At 35.4% G+C, this 25,489-nt stretch overlaps 1 protein-coding gene across 1 annotated transcript in view; it reads left to right on the plus strand.

Annotated features, from left to right (window-relative positions):
- The window catches only part of CACNG6 (calcium voltage-gated channel auxiliary subunit gamma 6), a 730,930-nt gene that overhangs the window by 239,330 nt on the left and 466,111 nt on the right, over positions 1-25,489 (plus strand). The gene's annotated exons all lie outside the window — the stretch shown is intronic.

The following is a 25,489-nucleotide window of genomic DNA, read 5'->3' on the forward strand; positions in this document are numbered from 1 at the left end:
GTGTTAGCCAAAGACCTTCTGTATTAGCCTGTACTTCAGAGAAGTCGATACCAAACAGGAGAGGACCCAGGACTGAACCCTGTGGTACTCCACTTTTCACTGGTCTGAAGTTGGATTTGGAGTCTACTACTTTCACAGTGAGCCAGTTGGCAACCCATCTTGTGACATAGGGATTTATACCTAGTTTAGTGAGCTTATCTATAATTCCAGAGTGGGCGATGGTGTCAAAAGCCATGGCGAGATCTAGATAGGCTGTGTGAACCACCTTACCCTCATCTATGGCTTTGGTGACTGCTTCAAAGTAGTCAATCAGGTTTAGGAGACATGATCTGCCTTTTCCAAACCTGAACAGGGTAGGATCCAGAGATTGGAGATTACCAATGTCTTTGTTTATGAGTTCCATGATGATACATTCCATGGCCTTGCAGACCAGGCTCGTCAGGCTAATGGGGCGGTAGTTCCCGGGGTCCGTCGTGGCTTCCCCTTTGTGGAGTGGGATAACCGTCACAGAGCACCATTCAGTGGACACAAAGCCTGAGGTGAGGCTATGATTGAACATGGTACTTAGGTAGGGTGCCAGTTCATTCTGTAGTTCATGTAGAATGCAGCCTGGGATATTGTCAGGTCCCATGGATGCTGTGTTCTTGGCTTTGGAGAGTGTGTTTTTTACCTGTGCAGCCGTGATTACAGGAACTTTGCATTCTTCCAGTATAGAGATGGGCCCTCTAGGGGGTGAGAGGGGGGTAAAATTAGCACTGAACCTATCTGCCAGGATGTTGGCAATATCAGTTGGTTCTGTATATTTAGTGCCATTGTGCTGTAACTCAGAGCAGATCTGAGTGTTACCATTGAGATTCTTGACATAGCTATAGAATGCTTTGTGGTTGTCTTTAGAGTCAGTGGCAATTTTATTTAAATAACTAGCTTTGGAGGATTTTATGAGGGAGCTTAGTTTCTTACTGAGGTTGACCAGGGAGTTCCTCCAGTCATGGGATTTTATTCTTTTTTGCAACAGTTTCTTTCTTCTGTTGTAGAGTTTGTTTATGGCAGAGGACCACCAGATTGCCTTCCTTTTTTGGAGGATAGCATCTTGGTTTTATTATGGTTAGCATGATCCATGCACTCATGTAAGTTCTTATAAAGTGCAGTTGTGTAGGATTCAGCAGTCATACCTCTATTGTCCATCTGCATGGGTGTCATGGAGTTTGCCACTTCTCTCTTAAAAAGTGTGAAGTTGGCTTTGGAGAAGTTTTTTATGGTGGTTTTCCTAACTGGGGGTGAGGGTGGGATGTGGATGTCTAGGGTGATTAGCTTGTGGTCAGATCTTTCCAACGAGGAATTGACCTCTGGTGTGGAACACTGGTTGCCCATGTTGGTAATGACCAGGTCTAGGATATTGCTTCCCCTGGTGGGGTTGTGAATAAGTTGATCCAAGGTGTTGGAATTTATGAATTCCAGGAAACGTTGAGCAAAAGAGTTGGTACATGAGTATTTTTACCAGTTAATGGTGGGTAGTTGAAATTGCTCATTACTAGGGTGTTGGGTTGTACCCTAATACTTTCCAGTGTATCAAGAATCGAGGAGTGGGAATCCTGGGGCATGGTGGGGGGTCTGTAGCGAGCTACAATTTGGATTGCGGGCTTGCCCAGAGTTAGATGCACTTGGATAAATTAGGATGCATTATGATGTGCATCGAGCCTGGCAGTGTGATATCCTTAATGAATATGGACACGCCTCCACCTTTAGTGCTTCATTCCGAGTTAGGTGGCCGAAAAGTGTGGTAGGAATTATAGCCTGGTAATGCAGGGGTGCTCTCTGGAGCTTTGCACCAGGTCTCTGTCACTGCACAGATGTCGATGTTCTCCATTTTAAGGAGTGCTTTGAGTGAGTGCATTTTGAGGTTTAGACTTCTGGCATTGAGTAGCATTACCCTCAGATTTTGCTTGCTTGTACCTGTTACAGTGGTGAATTTATCATTTGAACCTTGCCTAAAAAAGGCACTATAGGGGTGGCAAGAGCCTTAGCCAGTATGTGGAATCCCAAGGGCGACAGGTGCAGGCCATCTCTGGCAAAGCATCGTGGTCTGTCGATCATGTCGTCCCAGACAGACAAATACTGGATCCCCTTAGAATCAGGCTCATAAAGTGGGGCCATCTTTCTTTCATTTCTAACAACTCACTTATTTTTCTCTATTAATTGTTTATCATAACCTGAGAAGTTCACACAGAAAGATGCTGAGAATTGCACTGAAGTTCTCCAACACACAGATGCGACAAATGTAAATACAGTTCTTGAAGTATGAAAGCAAGTAACTGTTTATTTAAAGTAGATACAATACATGTAAAGCGCTTTTCGTCCCAATAAATAGTGGGACTTCTTCAGACAAACAATCCCTCCAAACTGCTGTTTAAATAACTCTATAGTCATAATTACAAAGACCCAGTCCTATGTGTGATAGGACCACACTTAATTGATATAATTTAAAGTTAAAATTAATCATTAGAAAACATTAAAAGTGAGAACACTATCGCTGTGTACTTAGCAGTCGTACAAACATGACACAATGTGTTGTTCTAAAATCAACAGATCCAACACATAATTAAAGCTATTCTAAAAACTACATGTATTTAATAATTGTTAATTATATAAAAATTATTAAAAATTGTTACTATAAAAAATGATTAAAATAGCACAACTATGATGAAAGGGCCATTCATGATAAACTAACAGCAAGTAAAAAGTACCAACCTAATGTATGTCAATACATGACATTTTATACAATTTAATGTAAATATAAAATACACTATAAATCTGGGTCTTCATAATTATGACTATAGAGTTATTTAAACAGCAGTTGGGAGGGATTGTTTGTCTGAAGAAGTCCCACTATTTAGTGGGACGAAAAGTGCTTTACATGTATCTACATTAAATAAACAGTTATTTGCTTTCATACTTCAAGAACTGCATTTACATTTGTCGCATCTGTGTCTTAGAGAACTTGAGTGCAATTCTCAGCACCTTTCTGTGTGAACTTCTTAGTTTGTTTTTCATCTTAGGTGTTTATCATAACCTCTCACCTTAAAATCTGAAGCCATAGCATCTAATTCTTTTTCAAAGCCATCGCCTGCTGGCCCTCAAAAATTTACTTTTTACAACATTCTTATGTATAAACCCAGGATGCATGCTTCATCCATGTACATATCTCATCACCTGCACATTTTTCTTATAAATAGATGTGTCAAAAGATGGATAATTGGGGGGGCGGAGCCTAGATGGCACTCTGAATGCAGCACTTTTTAGAGCACCTTAAAACTACTTTAAATAACAGGAAATTATTATTTTTTTTATTTTGGGAAAAACAGTTAATTATTGTTCCTTAGTATTTTTATTGCTAGTATTTCAATTTTGGAATATTTTCTTCAAGAATTTCCTGTCAGAAATCTCTGGAGTTTTTAAAGCTGATTTGGGAAGATGAGTGGCTCAAAGAACTCACATGCAGAATCTACTCTGAGGAAAGAAATTCAATTGATATCTTCAACTTTACAAGAACTATCTATTAAAATGGACAGTTTTAAAGACAACTTAGAAAACCTGAGAGAAAGTTGTCATACTCAAACTGAAACTTTTAAAGAACTACTCCAGCAACAGCAAGTCAAAATATTAAACGTCGGCGAGTTCTTATCAGATATAGATGGAAGGCTCAAACAGGAGGAAACCCAGAGTTATTTTCTTCAGCAACAAAATAAATGGCTTATTAACAAACTGGACGATATGGAAAATAGAGAAAGGAGGACTAATGTGAGAATCTTTGGTTTACCGGAAAAATCTGAAGGAGATGACATAATTTCTTTCCTTAATTCATGGTTACCTGACATCCTTGAACTGAAAGAAGGTTTTTCTTATGGTATAGAAAGAGCCCATCGAGCCATTGGGAAACCCATTCCTACATCTTCAACATCCTCACCCAGGTCAGTCGTGGTTAAATTTCTCTCTTATCTAGATAAAGAGCTTGTTCTGAAATGTGCTTGGAGAAAGTCCCCTCTGAAGTATAAGCAAAATCTAATTAGATTTGACAATGACTTTTCCTACAGAGTCTTAGAAATGAGAAAGAAAGCCTGGCCACTGGTAAAGTTATTCAAACAAAATAAAATAAAAACACAACTAGCATAGCCTGCAAAAATAAGGATTTTCACTTCAAATGAAACAAGGACATTTAATGATATTGAAGAAGCAATAACTTTCATAAAGAACAATAATTTGGTCACAGTTCCGGAAGAAATGGACTGGTCTCTTACTACAACGTTAAAAAGATCCCCTGAGAAAAATAATTGGATTGATGTAAAGAAAAAAAGCAAAGAACTGACTGAAAAAGTATTTCTTCTACTGCTTCTCTCAAAGAATCAACTAAAACTAAAAATTCAGGCTAAAGGTAACAAATATGTATTTGTCTACTTATATTTCAAGCTACTCACAAAACATCTGTCAGTAATATGAATACTCCATTCACATACAATAGACTTAATGATTGCTTTATCGTGTGATGGTGAAGTATAAAAATGAGAGTCGGGGAGGAAATATTTAATATCAATGTAATGTACTACAAATGCTGTCTGTACAAAAGTGTTTAAATCTAATAGGCAAGGATCATCATTGGTATGCAAGTTTTAAATATGTTTGACTCATTTGAATAATTTGCAATGAAACATGGATTAATTCAACCTAGATAATGAATAGATCCTGTTGAATTATTTTTCAAATATTGTTATAGATTTCACTTAAAGGTTCTGCTTCTCACAAAAAAGTGAAGAGAAGCTTTTGTTACACGAGACACGTAGGGAAACTTCACTGCTTAGTCCACGAGCTTCCTTAGTGTACTATGTGCACTATCATAAAGGCAGAATGCTCATTTGATAAAGTAAATTGCCAAAACACAATAAACACAACACAATATATCGATGTTAAGTCATTATACTTTCTAATTTAATATAGGTATTAGGAACACAGTTTTAAGTCATCACGAAGTGTTTGGTTGAACATCTACCTTCCATCTTAAAGATATGCGACTAAACCCCTTTAACACAAGTGTTGTATTAGCAAATCCTTTCTTTGTTTAGTTGTCAAATAATTTTATAGCCAGTGAAAAAACAAACATAAAGTACTGAAATCCAGATTATCTTACTACCGGAGATGATGTTGAAGCAACCACATGATTCTAGTGTGTAATCACATTATGATTCCTTATGGCCTTAAAGCAACAGCACTTCTGTAAATAGGATAACTACTTAATATATATATACTGTATGACAGAAGGGATGGGAAGAAGGTATTACAAGGCATGAATATATTATAGCTTATTGTTAGATATTATAAAACAAAAATAAAGGAATACATTTATACAGATAAAAGTGGAATATTCAGCATTAGACCCATGGTTAGATACTTTGAAGTTCTCCATGAATCTGCATTATTTAGTTAATAAATAAATAAAGAAGAGAAATGAAGTATGCATGTCACCATATTCAACAAAGTATCAAAGGAAGTTTTGGTATACTTAGAAACAGTTACTTGACTAGATGAGGAAAGAATATGTAAGACATAATCTGATACTGGGTCCTTACAAGCTTGCAATAAGACAAATCTCATATTTATTGTATTGAACTATAGCTTATTATAATAGACATAGAGTGAAAACAGTGAATGGCTTGCAAAATGTTATTATTTCATACAAGCATGTCTAACCTACAAGAATACATTATTAATGGAATTTCTTTGCTGAAAAAAATCACTGTTGCTTCAGGGGTTCTAAAGCACGCTCCGAGCCTGGACAGCCAGCAGCCTTTACCCCCCAACTATCTACCCTGTAACTAAAACACCTCCACTGCCTCATAGTACCCTTCTTACTAACTTTCCCCCCTTCCCTAATCTAACACTAGCTAACCCCCTTACTGAATTGCCTGTAATACTAGCTTTGTCCAGTAGGTGGCACCCCCATCCCATCCTTTATTCTCCTGCTTATCCATCTGTTATTCTGCTTTTATTACTCTATATTTCTAATGACCTTGAACTACTCTTAAACCTCACACTTTACCCTTTATTTTAACTTGCTACACCCTCCTGTTTTCTAGTAGACTCCTTACTTATCTCTGCACTTTCCCACTTTAGACTTACCTAACTTACCTTTAATAACCAGCTTTGCTGATTGTTTCTCCTCTAGCTGCTCCATTACCTGTCTTTACCCGCTCTGTTCGTGCTGTGGGCTCACTCCGCTCCCCTACCCTATCCCCAATTCCCACCCACCCCCAGTGCTGTTAGCCTTATACTTCTACAGCCACACCCCTCCCTTTATCACCCTATCACGGACTATTTCTACTTAACCCCACCTCAACTTCAATTCCTTAATCAGTTTTTACATTTTAAGTCTACACCCTATCCTCTCCACTCTACTTTATCCTCTGTTATTATACAGCCTTCTCTCCTACACCCACCTCTATTTTATTGTATTGTACACTTCTCTTAACCGACTCTTCCTCTTACAGCACTCTCTCCTTCTCCCACCTATATTTTAACATATACTAGACACCTTACCGCAACTTACTCTACCACCTTACCTTCACATCCAAATGGCCCTAACACACAAATACATTCACACAAACCTACTACTCTTAACTACTATTCTAGTTTCTCTTACTCTTCCATACACACTAACCTTCTTTGAACATTTCTCTCTTCCTGAACACCAGCACCACTACCAGCAAACTGTACCAGTTTCTCACATACTCTCCCTCAGCCACATTAATATAACCTCCACTTCTATCTACATACTTCCAAAGTACCACAGATCTACCCATGTTACTTACTTCCATGACAAGAAAACCCAATAAAACTACTACAAAATCCTAAAGTTAATACATTATCCTCAACCCCCCCCATTAGATGATGATATTCATCCAAACCTCGGCCCCAATACAGGTGTTCCCAGTAACCCAAACAACCTAACATCTCATGCTACCATTACCCCAAAAAGACCATCTAACTCCCTCTTGATAACTCACCTCAACATCCGTAGCATTAACAATAAAATAACCCACCTACATGCACTCTTAGAAGTGCATGCATTCGATATTCTCTGTATTACAGAGACATGGCTAAAGCCCTCAACTCAGGACCATGAAATTACCCCTCCTGGGTATAATATCCTGAGATGTGACCACAAAACCAAAAAGGGTGGAGGTATAGCCATTTTGTATAACTCAGAACTCCAAGTTTCACTCTTCAATGTGCTCCTGCCCTCAAATACTAATGCAGAAATCCTTACTGCTAAACTTCAAATCAACAACTCCAAAGCTATCTGTCTAATTTGTTCCTATCCCCCCCTGGAAACAATATCAATACTCTTGAAAACATACTTAGTTGCCTCTCTACCCACCTACCTCAGGAGACCATTGTGCTAGGTGACTTTAATATAGACTGGGCAACCTGTAGCTCCTCTAATCCTATCAATCACATAAATCTCTACAGATTCTCACAAATAATAACCACACCTACTAGAATCCATAAACCATGCAGCAAGGAAACTACCCTAGACTGGATCCTTCTAAACAGCCATCTTGATACTTATAAACTAGGAACCCTTCCAGATTATATCAGTGACCATGCTCTAACCTATATTATTAAACAATGAGTTCATAGCCCTAATATTAATATTTTTAAAACCTCCCATTCTAAAAAAAACTTTAAACCAGAGAACTTCCAAAATGAACTGAAAGCATGTGACTGGTCACCAATGTATCATCTTCAACTCGATGAAGCAGTGACCTACTTTAATACTATATTCCTACAAATCCTAGATTACCATGCCCTCTATCACTCTTCCTGAAAAAGTACCAAAATTGCCCCATGGCTCACAAAACAAACTAGGCAAAAGATCCTCTTAAGAAATAAAATGTGGTCCAAATGGAGAGCCTCTAAAAGTCCATCAGATCACCTTTACTTTAAACAGTTAAGAAATGCTACCACAAAAGACATTCTATAAGACAAAAAAAACTATTATCTTCACCTCCAACAAACCCACCAACAAAAACCACAAAAATTCTGGTCAGGCATCAACAAACTACTTCAACCAGGCCATTCTAAAACTCCTGCACCATCAGGATTCAACCATAATAACTCTAACCAAATTCCTGATGCCTTTAATAACTATTTTACTGAAGCCATTCAAACCCTAGCTAATACATTACCACCTATTACCACTTCCCCATTAAACACCATGAATAGTAAAGCTCCAACCTTTCATATACAACCTGTACCTACATCCCCCATTTGCAACCTCCTTCAAAAACTCAAACCATTCACCCCTTCTGCTGACTGCCTTCCAGCTGAATACCTACAAATCGCAGCTAAAGCCATTGCCTATCCCATCTCCAGCCTTATAAATAGAACAATTTTAGAAAGCACAATCCCTTCCATATGGAAAGTCTCCCATATCATCCCTCTACATAAAGGTGGGAAATCTACTGAGCTTTCCAACTTTTGACCAATCGCCTTACTCTCTCTAATAGCTAAAATAATGGAAAAATGCATCCATAGACAACTACTTGAACACCTTCTCCATAATAATTTACTTGCCAACTGCCAGCATGGCTTTAGACCTTTCCATAGCACAACAACTGCCTTGCTATCCTTTTCTGACTGTATAAACAAAAATCATAACAATAACTCTCTTTCCTCTGCACTATTTATTGACCTTTCAAAAGCCTTTGATATGTTTAACCATCACATGCTTATTGATGTACTAAAAGCCCAATCACTGGACACACAAGCAGTACACTGGTTTAAATCTTATTTAGAAAACAGACAGCAAGCAGTGCTTTGGGATAAAAATCTTTCTACACCCCTCCCTGTGAACATAGGAGTACCACAAGGCTCTATTTTAGGCCCACTTCTCTTTTCACTGTTTATTAATGATTTACATGCAAAAATTCCTCAAGCCACCTGCATACAATATGCAGATGACTCTACTTTAATATGTTCAGCCAAGTCCATAACCTCACTCCAGACCCTCACCCAAACAGTATTTAACACTGTTGAAAATTGGTTCATGCAACACTGCCTCCTTCTGAACCCCAAAAAAACAAAATTATTGCTGTTTGCACCTACTCAAAAGTCATCACAACTTCACTTCACAGTAACCTCTAACAATGGAACTAATATATCCCCTGACACTACAACTCGTCTGCTGGGAATAACAACTGACAACAACCTTAGCTATGATGACCATATTAATACTACTATAAAGTCTGTCAACAAAAAACTAGGCACCCTTTATAGAATCAAACCCTTCCTTACCCCTATAGCCAGAACCACTATTGCCCAGACCCAACCGATCTCTACCCTGTTCTATGCTTCTGCAATATATACCAATCTTTCTAAAAACAACCTTACCAAACTTTCAACCAGTTACAATAACATAGCCCAATTTGCCACTGGCACCCCTTTTAGAACTCACCACTGTCACAACCTCAAACAACTGGGATGGTTAGAACTGCATAACCAACTACTGTGTCAACAACGTCTTATCACCCAAAAGATCCTTTACCTCACTAATAATACCCTTATCCTCACTAATCTGATCACCCCGTATAAAAATCTTGCAACACTATGCTCAGCTAATAAGCTTCTAGTTTCCACTATTAAATCCAACAACAAAGCTGGGGACTCACTTTTCACCAACACAGTGGGAAAAACCTGGAACCAGCTTCCTAGTGAACTTTCTACCCTTGCTTCCATACTGCTTTTTAAAAAACATCTTAAAGAATATCTTACAACTCACTGGCTCAGTCCCTGCTCTAACCCTGACTGATATCTCATTTCCCTTCTTGCTCTCCCTGTACTTCTCTATCTCCACTGTTCTATGCTGCCTAATTGTAATAAAGATTCCTTCCAATAAAAAAAAAAAAAAAAAAAAAAATAATAATTTTTGGAATCTCCATATTTTTCTCTCTCAAATGTTGTTTGTTTGTTCTCTGTATTTGATCTTGGCTTAAACACACTAAAGAACTCCGTACAAGTTTATCGTACCTACAATTTAAACAATATAACTCTTTGTACTATTGATATATATTGCATGCTTTGTCACTGCCAATGCTTGGAGCTTTTCTCCCCGGGCCTCTACTGAAAATGGACATATATCCAGTTAGACTAGCCCGGTCAACAAATGTAAAATAAAGTAAAAATAAATAAAAATGAATGGTTGTATGGGCACTCACACTATGAAACTAGCTAAATGAATATTTCATATGTTTATCATTGTCATTATCTAACTTACAGCTACTATTAATGTTTGGTCATTGAAATGCAATTCTAAATTGATTTGTTTCTTAGAACTGATATTATACGAATGTAAAATAGAAATTTAAGACCATGCTCAACACATGAAATAGAATTTTAAGGCTATTAGTAATTTAATAACAAATGAACTTTCTATTGAAATTTAAGGTTACGTAACAAACATGATATAGAGCTCTGCATATGTAATTGTTGTATAGCATAGCCTTGAGCAGCACTGTTTATGCTTTGGAATTCATATATATGCAGAACTTGTAGTTCACAAAGTTAAACTAATCCATAACAGCAATGACAGGTGTTAGAAATTGTTTAAATCTCTGAGTTTTAAATTGTTACTAGTTTAAACAAATTGCACAATACTGACTAAAGTATGCTCTATAAGGCAGTTGCGAAATGAACTGGTCATTATATAGATACTCATATAAGATGGAAAGGACATGGATTATCGAACACATTACATGATAATTTACTTATGTTATATAAATACTTTATTAAAAAGGAATTATACCTGAATCAACGCACATGATGTAATAAATGATAAAACTTAAATGCTTGAAATTTACACCAGGTTATTCTACAGGAAGTACATCTCTAAATAACTTTGATTGAATTAATCACATATGTTTGACTTGATCAAGTGCAACCTCCAGAATAATATGCAAAGGAGTCTCTAACTTTTTATTAATGTTTGGTTCAATTTCTGCAATGAAGGTTAATCTGTCTGAGCTTCTTAGTTCACTCAGATTGGGAATGTTATACATTCCATGTTTGTTAAAAGATTATTTTAAATATTTGTTTATATGCATGTATAAGGTCTACTATTATACATTTATTGATTTTTTCTTCTGGCCTCATTCAATTTTTATTTTATATAGTTTAAAAGGAAGTAACAGCCTCACCATTGAATTCAATGCATATATGGAGATTATACAACAATTAAATGACAAAATATACAGTCATCATTTCAATCAAAACTCTTTAAGTACAAATTAATGAGATGGACATAGTATTACTCTCATTAAATGTAAATGGTTTAAATAATCCTAGGAAAAGATCTAACTTACTTAAATACCTAAAAATAAATAAAGCACAAGTGTTTTTTCTACAGGAAACTCACTTTAAAGCTAATGATAATTTCACTTGGAACCCAAGTGACTTCCTAAAGCTATATAATTCATCATATAGTAAAAAAAACAGGGGGTATTAATACTATGGAAGAAAATATTATTAATCCGCAGTTTTATTTAACTATGAAGACAAAGAGGGCCTTTTATCAATAGTAATAATAAGATATAGTAATATAATCTGGACATTGGTGAACTTGTATTGGTTTCCGGGTATAGGTATATGAACTATTAAAAAACAGATAGAACTTATTAACAAAACATCTAAAGGCAACTTAATTTTGGGAGGTGACTTTAACTGTATCTTAGATAGCCAGGAGACTACCAACAAAAGACGTTTTCATATCACATCTCCAAGCAGAACTCTTAAAAAATGAACAGATAACTTGCAGTTATTAGACGCATTTAGTCTTAAGAATGAAAGTTCATTACTATTCTCCCATAGTGACTATAGATTTAACACTCAAACAAGAATTGATAAAATATATGTATCTCATGATTTAAAAATGAAAATATTGCATTCTTCTATAACCCCCTGTCCCCTGTCTGACCATAACTCATTTATTCTTAGAATTCAAATGGATTTCAAAAGATTGATAATCACCAAGAGAATTTCAGAATATTTTACTAAATTAAAAGAGTTTAAGCCATGGTTAGATTTGGAAATAAAATATTTTTGGATACAAATTATACTAGTCACATAAATATAGTTATTTTATGGGATACTCTAAAGACATATTTTTATGACAAAATTATTTCTTGGTGTAATAATAAAGCAAAGGAATGAGAATCAGAGATAACTAACATTCAAAAACAAATCATTGAAACTGACCTAAAGGTTTTAGAAGACCCTGTTGTAAAAAAAAGGAGATTGAAAATTAAATTAAAACTATAATGATATCTTATTGCATAAAACCAATTTGGCCTTAGAAAAATTAAAATTAAATTCTTATTCAATCTCTCCCAGATATATGCATAATTTAGCTATGAGATTAAAAAGATCTTCCAATGCAAATAATATTACAAACATAATTTATGAAGAGGATAACAAGAAAAATGTTTCAGATATAAGTGACATTTTGGACGCTTTTAAATTTTATTTCACAAAACATTATAACAATAATGACCCACTTCATAACAATACAAACATATGCCTAGATAACTTAAATTTAAATAAAATACCAGAGAGAATAAACATGAATATTCAAAAACAAATTACGATAGAAGAAATTAATGAGAAAATTAAAAGAGGTAAAAATAACAAAGCCCCAGGCATAGATGGAATCATTATGGAAATTTATAAACTATTCCCATCATCTGTCATAACAATACTACAAAAGGCACTAAACAAAACATATTCACAAGGCACAATTCCACCATAATGGAGATACTCATTGATTACACCTATTTTAAAGAAAAATAAAAATTCCACTTCATGTAGCTCATGTAGGCCTATTTCACTCCTTAATAATGACTACAAAATTCTTATGTCTATTCTGGTCAATAGGATCACAAATTCTCTAACTAAAGTCATTAGTGATAACCAAACAGGGTTTATTTACAACAGACACACCCGTGATAACATACATAGAATCTTAACCACTATAGATATTCTAAATAAAGACAAAGCTGAAGCACTAATAGTCACATTAGATATTGAAAAAGCATTTGATTCATTAAATTGGAATTACTTATTCAAAGTTTTACAAATTTATAATTTTCCTACACAATTCATCACTCTAATAAAGAATATATATAGAGACAACCTGGCATATGTAAAATTGGGTCCATTCACATCGGAAGCAATTAAAATTACTAAGGGTACCAAACAAGAATGCCCCATGTCTCCAATATTATTTACCCTAGCAATTTAACTTTTTTCCTCTGAGATTCGTTCAAATCCCAAAATTAAAGGTATTAACATTTATAATAAACTTAACTCCAAAATAATGTTATTTGCTGATGATATTTTACTTACCTAGTCAAACTCAGATGAGTCTCTATGTGAATTAAACTCTATTGCTGAGAAATTTCATCAGATCTCAGGTCTAAAAATTAATGCTTATAAATCAAATCACATACTATTAAATAATAAAAATAAATCAAATACTAACATAAATCAAATACTTGGTAAACAAGTTTCCTCTTTAGATTATTTAGGGATTGTTTTATGTGAAAACCTAGAACTAACTTTATCTACAAATTACAACAATATTCTGAATACCCTAAAATTATCAATAAGCTGTATTTACCCTTTGAAGATAGATTACAGTAAATAAAAATGGTCATTCTCCCAAAGATAAACTACATTACACAAGCTATCCCTATAATTCCTAGCAAAACAATCTTAAAAGATTTAAATAGAATCATTATAAGTTTCCTTTGGTACCCGAAAAAAAAAAAAACAGAATAGCTTATCTGAACCATATTAGGCCCTGGAAGATGGGAGGTATTAACGTTCCTGATTTAGAAACTTATATCATAGCATCCATTTTCAAAACGATAGTAAATTGGATAGATCAAAAATTTTCCTCAGCATGGAAAACATTACATACTGTTATTTTTCAAGAGGGATGTAAATTAGCAAAAATATACAACTAAATGATCAGAATAATAAGCTCTGGTGCTTTATTTGTGTTAACTTGCAATACAACTGCACCAAACCTACTAAACTAAATTATATAAATTACATTTACAATATTTTTCAGAGTTTTGTAAATAATAACGTTGATATTAAATTATGGTTCCAATTATTAACTCCATTTAAAATTACAAAAAACTTTTTCAACAACATTCCTACAGATACCCTTAACTCATGGAAGAGAAACAACTTCATATGTTGGTATCAATGTATGGAAAATCTAATAGTCTCAGATATGAATCAATTAATTAACACATTTAATTTATCAAGCACTGACTGGCTAGCTCTCAATACACTAATAGCTTATGCAAACAATTTATGTAGAACAATAGATAATTCCTCATTTAGTTCCATGCCCAAATTTATATTTCATTTATATGGAATAATATATGGAGACTTTAATTGGACAAATTTAATTTCAAACTTATATAAAATTATCATCAACTATAAAACAAAAGCTAATCAGAAATTTTGGAATTTCATCACTAAAGAGCATACATTATTGTTATCAAATGAGACAAAAAAGATATATTATATTCTATAAAGTTAACCTGAAATATACAATGTTGGAAAATCTTTGCATGGAAGCCCCTTCACAGAGCCTTTTGTACTCCAAGTAAAATAGCTAAATTTAATAACATGAATGAAAAATTATGTTGGAGGTGTTCATTAAAATGTAATGCAAATTGGTCTCATATTATGTATGAATGTTCTTATATAAAGAAATTTTGGGAAGATATTGGTGAATTTTTGCAAGCCATTTATACTGATTCTTTTATTTTGTCAAAGTTATTAATTCTCCTGAATATATATGAAGCCACTGCAATGAAAAGGAAAGACTGGTATCTTCTTTGGACTATAATGGCAGTATCAAAAAAATGTATCACAAGGAAATTGAACTCAACTATCAGTCCAACTTTCGAGGATTTTCTAACTCTATTGAAAGAGGCAGCTTTGTTAGAAATCAAAGTTAAGGAAATGAGAATTTTTCATAGGAAATGGACCAACAATCCTTGGGAAAAAGTTCTCTCCCTAATTGAGACACTCAAGATGGTCCCAAATTAACCTACATAAGAAGAGATGTCACAAGGAATCATCATTTATTTGTCCAACTGTTTGTTTAATAATGTATAACATCTGTATATGCAATAATGTTTTGTACTTCTTATATACAACTGACTTGAGGCCTACGTACATTTGTAAATAGTTACTTAACTTAAATATTTGATTTACAAAATCCATTAACTATTGTTTGTAAAAAATTCTTTCAATAAAATTATTTGAACAAAAAAAAAGATGGATAAATATGCGTTATACTAACATCTAAAAAACTAATAGTCGTATCTGAGCAAGACATACTAAATGATATAAAGGTAGTTGTGCTCTGCAAATATACTACAAACATTTTTAATTCATCTATTGTCCCTTTCTTCAGTAAAAAATGTCATCCATGAATCTTTTATATAAAATCAAATTTGAATTACAAAAATTATTAGATTTGTAGACGACTTGCTCCACCCGATGTGCTAGAACTATATTTGCATAAGTGTTCGCCACTGGGGTACCCATAGCTACCCCCAGCGGCTGATGAACGAAGCTATCTCCAAACATAAAAACATTATTAGAAAGCACTATATCCAATGTAGAGCATAACACGTAAATTTTTGTCACACTACAGCCACTATAAAATTATTAAGAAATTCTCTCACAGAAGGTATCATACCTAGCAAACAAGACATTGTCAGAACCCACCCTGATGGACCTCCTGCATATTCACAAAATAAACAACAACAGAATCCACAGAGGTTCTTCACTAAAAGAAAACAGAGCATAAGTAATATGTTCTATGCAGACTGCCTCAAGGCGCTATCCTTGCATTGTGTCTTCTACGGGCTGTTGAGGGGAGATCGATAACTACCAAACAAGGCATTGTCAGAGCCCACCCTGATGAACCTCCTACATATTTACAAAATAAACAACAACAGAATTACCTGTTATAAAGACCTTGTGTGTGATATAAACAGGACCCACTGGAGATACAGGTATGTATCCCAGAGACTTCCCCTTCTCTGGTCTTAATTGTTCTACTTATGTTTTTTTTTTCTGTACTGACTATGATATACTTACCTGTGCTGTGTCTGAAAATGTTTTGATTAATGCACTACCCTGGTAAGCAAATGGAAATAAACTAGGATAAAATAAAATAAAACAGTAAATATGCATAAGATAGACCCGGAGAAGACCATTACCCTACTGTTCCACAAATGCTAATTCCATTGAACAAAAGGTTAATATATCGTATGCAAAAATTGTTAGAACACAGCATTGCAACAGTAGGAAGATAAGCAGCTTATAAAATGTTTAGTTCTCATGTCATTTTATATTTCTGCATTCACTTAGTTAAAATCATTAATCCGAAGCACTTTGCACTGTAGCACTAGTAAAGGCATTTAATAATAAATTCAAAAACATATGACTTAAACAATGATAACTTTAAAATTAAAATAACCAAAATCCTGACTTGGTAAACAAGTTGCCTTCGCAAAACAACTGATTTTTAGAAAAGCTGCTTGAATTTTACTAACCACAAACATAACATTAAATTTAAAACATTATAATATAGTTAATTAAAACCTTTTATTCACTCATAGGATATTCTTCTTGATCAATTCCATGTATAAATACTCATAAAGAAAGTAAGGGCATGTGCAGAAGAGAGCTTGAAATGAGGAAATGTTTTATTTCAAAATATTGCCAGAAACTCAGTCAGAGAGCAGTTTAAAGAAGTTAATTATTAGCACTGCTTAGCAAGTGTCAGATTAACAGATCACAAATTCTTATTCTGTACAATAATAGATGTACAGATTAATAGCACTGCAGCAATGTCACAGAATACTTGCATCATTGTAGTTTGGCATCCTTGATTCACTGTTAAAGTTATACGTAGATGTCTGTCCATGGCTTGTCATAATGCATTCAGAGTTTGCTGGTAAGTCTGCGAAAATGCTATGAGCCTAGTTTTGTATTACTTATGTTGAGTCTCTCCAGCATGATTGCACAAATAAATAACTTGGCAGAGCTGAACCTTCAGATCGAAGAGTCACAGGCATTTTAATGCCTGACAGCTGTGTTTGAGGCCAATGTGAATAAAGCTGTTGTAATAAATAGTATTCATTTTAGATGAGCGCTTTTGCTGTTTGACATACTTTGGATATTTACTTACATTCATTATCCAGAGCATTTTAAAGAGACAGAAATATGTATGGTGTTTTATACTTCACCTGCTAAATATACAGATGTTATAATCACACCAAAAAAGCTATTTAGTAGATGACAAATGACCAGCTCAGTTTTGGGATTAGCAAACACAAGTTCTTGGTAAATGATGGTAGGTAAATAACCATGTAACTGTACATGTGAACATGCACAACAGTTACTACATATATAATTAGCTAAAATAGGAGGCAGAGTATATTTAGTGTACTGCAAAAGACAAAGCAAAATGTTAAGATTTAAATACACATGTAAATGTATGTAGTGGTTATATGCAAACAATACAGTGAAACCTTTCATGACTACACAGAAACTGATCCTCAAACACAAATAAAGAGAATAACAACTGACTGGAAAATAAGGCATTATAACAAGCTCATCAAGACAAATAAATAAACTAAATAAATCGATGTATTGCAGTGAGGCAGGCCCACCTGTACCTCATATGTGAGAGCTGGCCCCCCACAGGTACTGTTACTCATATATAAAGTCTGAGATCACACAACGTTGGGAAAGGGCAATGTCTCCATCCTCTCTGTTGTGTGATCTCGCAGAAATGAATATCAGCACTGTGCAATAAAATTAAATATTCCATCAGCTGTGCTACATCTCAGTCCATTCAATGAACTTAACGTTTGATCAAATGTATGGGATATCACATTTAATTTGAGTATTTTATTAACTGTAATGCTGCCACAGAAAAATATATGCTCTTAAAATTTTCTTTCATCAGCTAAGACATCATTTAAGGTCACTTTTTTGAGTCTTCTGTAAAATGTAATTTCTAAAAATAGTGTGGGATATTGAAGATTATCATGCAAGCTTTGTGGACAGCCTGGCACCTTGTGATTATATTCTATTTACAATGCTGTCAGGAAACCTACCTCCACAGAGTTAAGGAGAATATAGGATGTAAAGTAACTAACCGTGTTAAGTGGATCTATTTAAGGTTTTAAATTGGAGGTTGCAGGTTGACACTAACAGGATATGATACCTCTCCTGCAACAAGAGCAGTGCATGTAGCCCATTCACTGTTATAAGTTCAAAAGTCTAACCCATGTTCTGTTCATAGGCTCATAGGTAGGTACTAGGCTACTGGCCCTAGTGCCTATATAAGCCTAGCCAAAAAGGTACCCTGGCTTTCGCCACCCAAGAAAATTATTTTCCTGTGCCCCTGTCGAGCAGAGCTGCAGAGGTGATCCCCGGGGTGAATTTCCTATTTCCCATCCAACCATCAAGATTTTTCTTGAAGAGTGCTTATGAGGAGCTTTGTTTGATATAGATAGGTAGTTTGTTCCAGAGTATGGGAAATCTCTCGGACAGGAATCTATCCCTCCAGCATGTTCTATTTATTGTGGTGAAAAGGTTTAGGTCCCTAGAGCGTGTAGCTCGGAGGGATTGGGATTTCCTTAAGTAAAGCATGTCCAACAGCTCTGGGTTTGACATAGCTTTGTATGTTAGGCAGAGATCGCCTCTGAGTAGGCGATATGTAATGGAGTAAAGCTGGAGTTTTTTGAGACGGTTTGCGTAAGGCATCTGTTTGAGGCCAGAGTTCTGACTCTTGGCAGAGTTTCCCAGAGATACTTCATCACAAATCGGTTGCCTTGGCTTCATATCACCAGACTGCAGCCAAAACTCTTATATAAAAACTAGTTTTATGTTATTAAAAGATAATAGTATAAATGCAACTTTTGGTCTCCACTGAAATGAGGCTACTCAATTACCTCGTCCCAAAGAATACATTATTTTAACTGTGCTTTGTTTGCTTAGAACACTAAATAATTATTGTTTTTCTCCCTTTCTCTCTCATGAGTCACAGCTCATTTGACAGCTACTAATATCTATGAAGATCGCAAGGCAAATTAAATGTGAGTTGCCAAGTTTTTATTCTGCAATGAACACACACACGCGCATGCATGCACCATACACACACACACACACACACACACACACACACACACACACACACACACACACACACACACACACACATACACACAATAATTTAGAGTCCCTAGTCTACCTACTCCATGGCTCTATATTATCTTGCCAAAAGACGTATTCAGCGAACCTGTCTTCATCAGCAAATAAAGTAAATGGTTAAATCAATGAAAGGCCACATCAGTGACTTTTCCCTAGGAAAAAAAGCACTTGGTCAACTAAACACCACACAAACCTTCGAACCCTACAAAGTGGGGGGGGGGTTATATACCAACTCCATGATTGTACTTCAGTGGGGAAAACAACAAATCCCTGATGATGGCCAAGCACTTTTTTCCTCTGGGAAAAAAGTCACTGATGTGACCTTTCACTGATTTAAGCATTCGCTGTTTGTTTGCCAATGAAGATGTATTTGCTGAACAGGTCTTTCGGCAACATAATATAGACCTCTGCTTCATATCTTTATGTGGGAGGAAAACCAAACACCTAAAAAAACCCAAACAAATGCAGGAAAGACATGCAGACTCCACACAGAAGGCACCCCGACTCTAAACTGTACAGGAGAACCTGTTGCTGTGAGGCAGGAACTCTAGCCATCATCTATGCTTTGACTCAGTTGTTCACTTCATAGATGCCATATGCAGTTTTCATAGAAGTTTGACTAAATAGAAATAAGCTGTTAAAAAATAAAGTACAGTTTTCATACTATGTGTGCAGAAATGTAGCTGTATAGACATATTTAGGTGTGTAGTTTGGAGGACAGCTGTTTAATTACAAATCATTTTCAATGGAATTTATAAAAAGTGACCATGTAGCATCAACTGTACTAGGAGACAGCTAGACAATGGTGGGGTAAGATTTATGAGATGGGAAGGAGGGCATTCTGCAGGTAGTGTAGCATAGCATCCTTACCTTAGTATACTCCGCTATGTCACATACCTGAATTATGCTAATACAGGGTGTCATTATCTAGTTCTGTGGCCTAGCAAAGGAGCAAACTAAGTTCAGCTCTGTAATACACCTGTGTGCATGGGTTCAAGTCCTGTGTGCTGGTTCACGGCAATAGAGAAGGCAGAAAAACTAGTAAAGTGTGTGTGTGTGTGTGTGTGTGTGTGTGTGTGTGTGTGTGTGTGTGTGTGTGTGTTTGTGTAAGGAATAGAATATATGCATATGACATCTTCACCTGTCATGAATGTGCAGTTGGCAGGATCACTGATTGGGTCAGAGAAGATGTAGACGCCTCCAGCTACCTAACTACGGGTGTGTTTGGAGGCAGACAACTTACTTTGATTGTTACTGGCTTAAGACACAGACTAAAATCTTTATTGCTTTAGTTCTGATGAAGTCTCTTTGGATGTTTAGTGGGATGAAAGTGCACTGTATGTTATTTATTTCATTAAAGAATGCATAATTTTTATAGATTATTCCTGTTGTTTTCATTAGTGATTCATTCAGCTTTGTAGATTTTGAATATAACCTTGGTTATTTATTTACAAGAACTTGGTTATTTATTTAAGAGAATGTTTTAAACCTTCATAGACAGTACAGATCAGTACTTCTAGTGAATTTGTTTTGAAACTTGATCTTAAGATCCTGCTTAATAAGCTGCAAAATCTAAATGTTGGAGATAATGCATGATTCCAAGGCTACCAGAATTTTCCACATTTGTGCAATAATGCATTTTCTGACATTGTGACACTCAACACAGGAATCAAATATTTATAAATATTCTGTATACTCTACAACAGTAATGTGATTATATTTTGTTACCTGTGTTTTCAATGCCATGAGGCAAGTGTACTTTTCAGAAAATATCAAGTGTCTGCCTTTCCTGATCTTTTCATCAGATCATTACATGTGAATAGGATAGGCAGAAATATTGATACCTTCTGAGACAAAATAATGTTAAGAATATATAATTGGCATAGAAGGAAGTCTTCTTTGATAAAGCCATTGTAATTTATTTAGAATATAAGGAAGTGTTAACACTGCTGCTTAGTGTAACTGTACTTATATTAGCATAAATGGATGCATTTCTAGACATGCACAGTAAGACTCAATAAGTGCTACCATAAAAGGTCAAATACCAAGCATACAATGGCATTGCAACTCAATACCTGAAATCATTTTTGCTGACATACTTCATGACAAAACTGATTAAATGTGTATTCACATTTGTTGTAATACTTTAATGAGCAAAAAATTAACAGCAATGCACACTTGAGTATTTATGATAAAAAGTACTCATCACCAAGATGCAATGTCACTGAAACAAATATTTTAATTAAAATGCATAACTAAATGACAAAAATGTTAGTAATTCTTGTAATATACCAATCATTTTTTTGTATAAAATGCCAAGTGATAAGAAACCCAGTAAGCATGCTAACAATTTTGGTACATGGCACACTGCATGCCTTGGCATTTCTAGCTAGAGTATCATGATATGTTGTAGAACAATTAGCAAAAAAATGTAAATACCAGCACAGTCAGTGACTGGCACATTCTTTTAAAAAGTCTTTCAGTTATGATATTTTGTTCAACTAATTTTCTACTGTCATTGATCTTCATGGTTAGAAAAAAAAATGGGTCAGTATCATAAAATCTAAGGTGATGTGACCTCCATATTTCTGGATATGTCTAGGCAATATTGGTAATGCTAGCAGTATTTGTTGCACATGAATGTTTCAATATTCTTCCTTTAAAATAGCTATACTGTTTTCCACATAATTAGTCTGGGATAGGTTTTCCCCTCTGTAGACTCTGTAGACAACAAATACATTACAGAGCATGGGTCAAATATATCTTGTGTTTATTTCTGAAATATCATTTATAATTTATGTCAGTCATAATCTTGTTTAGTTAGTTAGTTAGTTAGTTAGTTAGTTAGTTAGTTAGTTAGTTAGTTAGTTAGTTAGTTAGTTAGTGACACTTTATCTTCTGGAAAAGTTCACCTGGGCTGTAGAAAAAAAAACTTTTCAATAGAGGTCTAGGGAGAAAAGTTGTATTATAATAAAGTATTTCAAATATGCATTACTAGCTACAATGTTGTGGAATAATGTATAGAATAAACAATTAGGAACACATATTCAACAAAGACACTTATTTACGTTCAATCAAACAAATCACTTCAAGACTTTATATTTCCACTAAGTTTAGTCTTAACATTGTCGATTACCTTTGACTTTTATAGCCTTGTAGATATTGAGTTCTGTTAGTATGGAAGCGGTTGAGAGGTAAAGAAGATGAGATTTTATACGGTGAAGTTAGGAAACACAAGAGGAATAGTAGCAGCTGTTTTGTCTATTTGTATTAGGTATATGCTGTGATGACCCACCACTGGACCAGTTATCAAGGAGACTCAATCTTCACCACATGGCAATAGTGGGGGAACATTCACTGGGAGGATGATAAATAAACACACAGTATTTCCAGATGCAGCTCTCTGCATCAAGTACAATTTCCGTTAAGAGCACACAAAGACCACAGTGAGTCAGGGCTGATTTCTCACTCTTCCTCCAGATCCCCAATAAGACTTCCCACTGGCAAAGCTATAGAGTTGAGATCTCAACTGAGTGAGTGACCAATCTAAGATCTCCAGCAATCTCTCTGTCCAAGCAGTGCTTCATGTACCTGCCCAAGTAGCTGAAATACACACTCTTTGAGGTTTGATTTACACATGCACACATACCTGGGAAAGGCTGGCACAGGTTTACTAGCTATGCCCTCTTCTCCCCAGACTATAAGGTAGTTATTACTGCCATCAGTCACTCCTTATCAGCTACTTTAAGGCCCTTAGCAAAGGGTGTCCAATCTTACTGTATAATATTAACAAAAATGGTAGTTTGAACAAGGGGAATTAATTATTAGGAGTGGCCCACACAGTGTCACCAAATAAATATGCATGTACTCTCAAACCTTAAATATCTCTACTAAGATCAGCCACAATGAAAGGTTTAAATATATTTAATCATAAATACTTAAAGAACAAGACAATACTAAATATACATTCACAATGACATCAGAGTTCAAAACCACAGGAAATATTTAAAACATTGCAAGACAGTCTCAATTAAATAAAGAAAAATATCTAAACTAAACTTCACTATATTCCTGACTGCATCTAAGAGAATTACTATTACCTAAGAACTTACTAATAGAGCAAGGCAGATGTGGTGAATTGATCTTCTAGCTGTTGTTGGGTCCAAGACAGAATGCAGAATGCTTTGTCTCACTAAGAGACTTTGCAAATTAATATCTCAAATATTAATGTTGGGAGAGCTTGCAGGATGCCATCGATTCTTGACATCTGACTCTAGTTCCAAAGGAAAACTTCCACTGTTGGAAGCTGGCAGTATTTAGCATCTACCTGTAAAAATACATATACCTCAGATCTTTCGCAGATGCTGTAAGTCATAAAACAATTGCATTCCTTCATGCTTTCAGAAGTAGTAATTAGTTCACTCTAAAGCAAATACAGAAAGCTTCTCAGCACAGACGCTGTGCCTCTAGCTGCATTGAAAACTGAAAGATACCATATTTTATTGCGTAGCCTATAAAGTGATTTAATTTCAGCTATTTTCCTAAAGTTTGTTGCACTGAAGTTAACCTCCTGTATTCCAGTTTCCACGGTTAGAATAAATACATTTAGACAGTAACAATACTGCATGTACATTTCTTTTCTCTTCTAGTAGGGCATACTGTGGATGCATTTCAAACACAAACTCTTTATAAAATACCCTTTCAACACACATGTCTGTATGAACCAGTTTGATATACACATGCCATACAATTCTAATACAATTGTAGCACAAGAACCTTATATAAATCATGTTGATATTCAAAAATGACATATAATTATTTCCAAAATTCCAGATAGCTGTGCTGACAGTATCACCCTTCATCAGATATGCATAATCAAATGCATATATGTATTATGTTTTATTTATTTTTATCTATTTATAGGCATCAGACAAGCATATGTTAGTTTTTTGATTACAAAGCCTTCAAAAAAGTACACTGTTTAGTTTTTCACCAAAAAGAATTACAGTTTATCAAATCTTACAGCCATTCAAAGTAAAGGCCATCCTAAAAGAGTCTCAAGCTTTAGGCATCAGCTAGACCCAATTTACATCGCTAAACCTCAGACTTTTCTTTAAATTATAATTCCACAAGGTACTCTGATTGAACACTCACACGCATAGGTTCATAGGTGTGTACTAGGCTAATGGCCCTGGAGCCTTTACAAGCCTAGCCCATATAATTACCCTGGCATTGTACCACCCGACCTTAGTTCCCAGTGCCTCTGTCGAGTAGAACCACTGGAGTGATTCCCTGGGCGAATTTTCTAATTCCCATCCACTCATCAAGATTTCTCTTGAAGACGGCCAGTGAGGTTCTCTGTTTGACATGCATGAGAATCTATTCCATAGCATGGGCAGTCTCTGGGTTATGAACCTGCCCCTCCGGCATGTTCTGTTGATTGTGGTAATGAGGTAGAGGTCTCTGGACTGTGTGGTGCAGACGGATTGGGATTTCTTTAAATGTAGCATTTCTAACAGATCTGGGTCAGACATGGCTTTGTAAGTCAAGCAGAGATTGCCTCTAAGTAGGCGATATGAGACAGAGAATAGTTAGAGTTTTTTGAGTCTGTCCTTATAGGACAAGTGTTTAAGGCCTAGGATCCTCTTTTTGAGGTACTTTTGCAGCCTCTCCTGTTGTTGCAGGTGTCTAGTGAGGTACATGACAAATGGGGCATTGTACTCGATGATTGGCCTAATGAGGGAAGAGTAGAGGGAGACAATGACCTCTTTCTTCGTGGATGCAAAACCCTTAGTAACGAGATGTGCCACATAGAAGGACTTTCTGACCACAGTGGCAATGTAGTGGTCAAAAGAGAGGTTGCTGTCAAACTGTGTTCCCAGATCTCTTATAATACCTTCTGTGTTCAGTGGATTACCATTGATGTGGTAATTCATGGAAACCAGGTTTTTCCCAAAGGGGATGATGACACATTTTTTGGTGTTGAGCTTAAGGCCATGGTTCTAACACCAGTCAGCCTCAGTGAGGCCTTTCTGTAGGATGTCAACATCACTTGGGGAGTAAATAATAGCTCCCAACTTGCAATCGTCTGTGAACTTTGTCAGCCAGATTCCCTTCGTGTTGC

The sequence above is a fragment of the Protopterus annectens genome, chromosome 1.part1 (assembly GCF_019279795.1).
Source record: "Protopterus annectens isolate FY-2018-M chromosome 1.part1, PAN1.0, whole genome shotgun sequence".
Taxonomy (NCBI): domain Eukaryota; kingdom Metazoa; phylum Chordata; order Ceratodontiformes; family Protopteridae; genus Protopterus; species Protopterus annectens.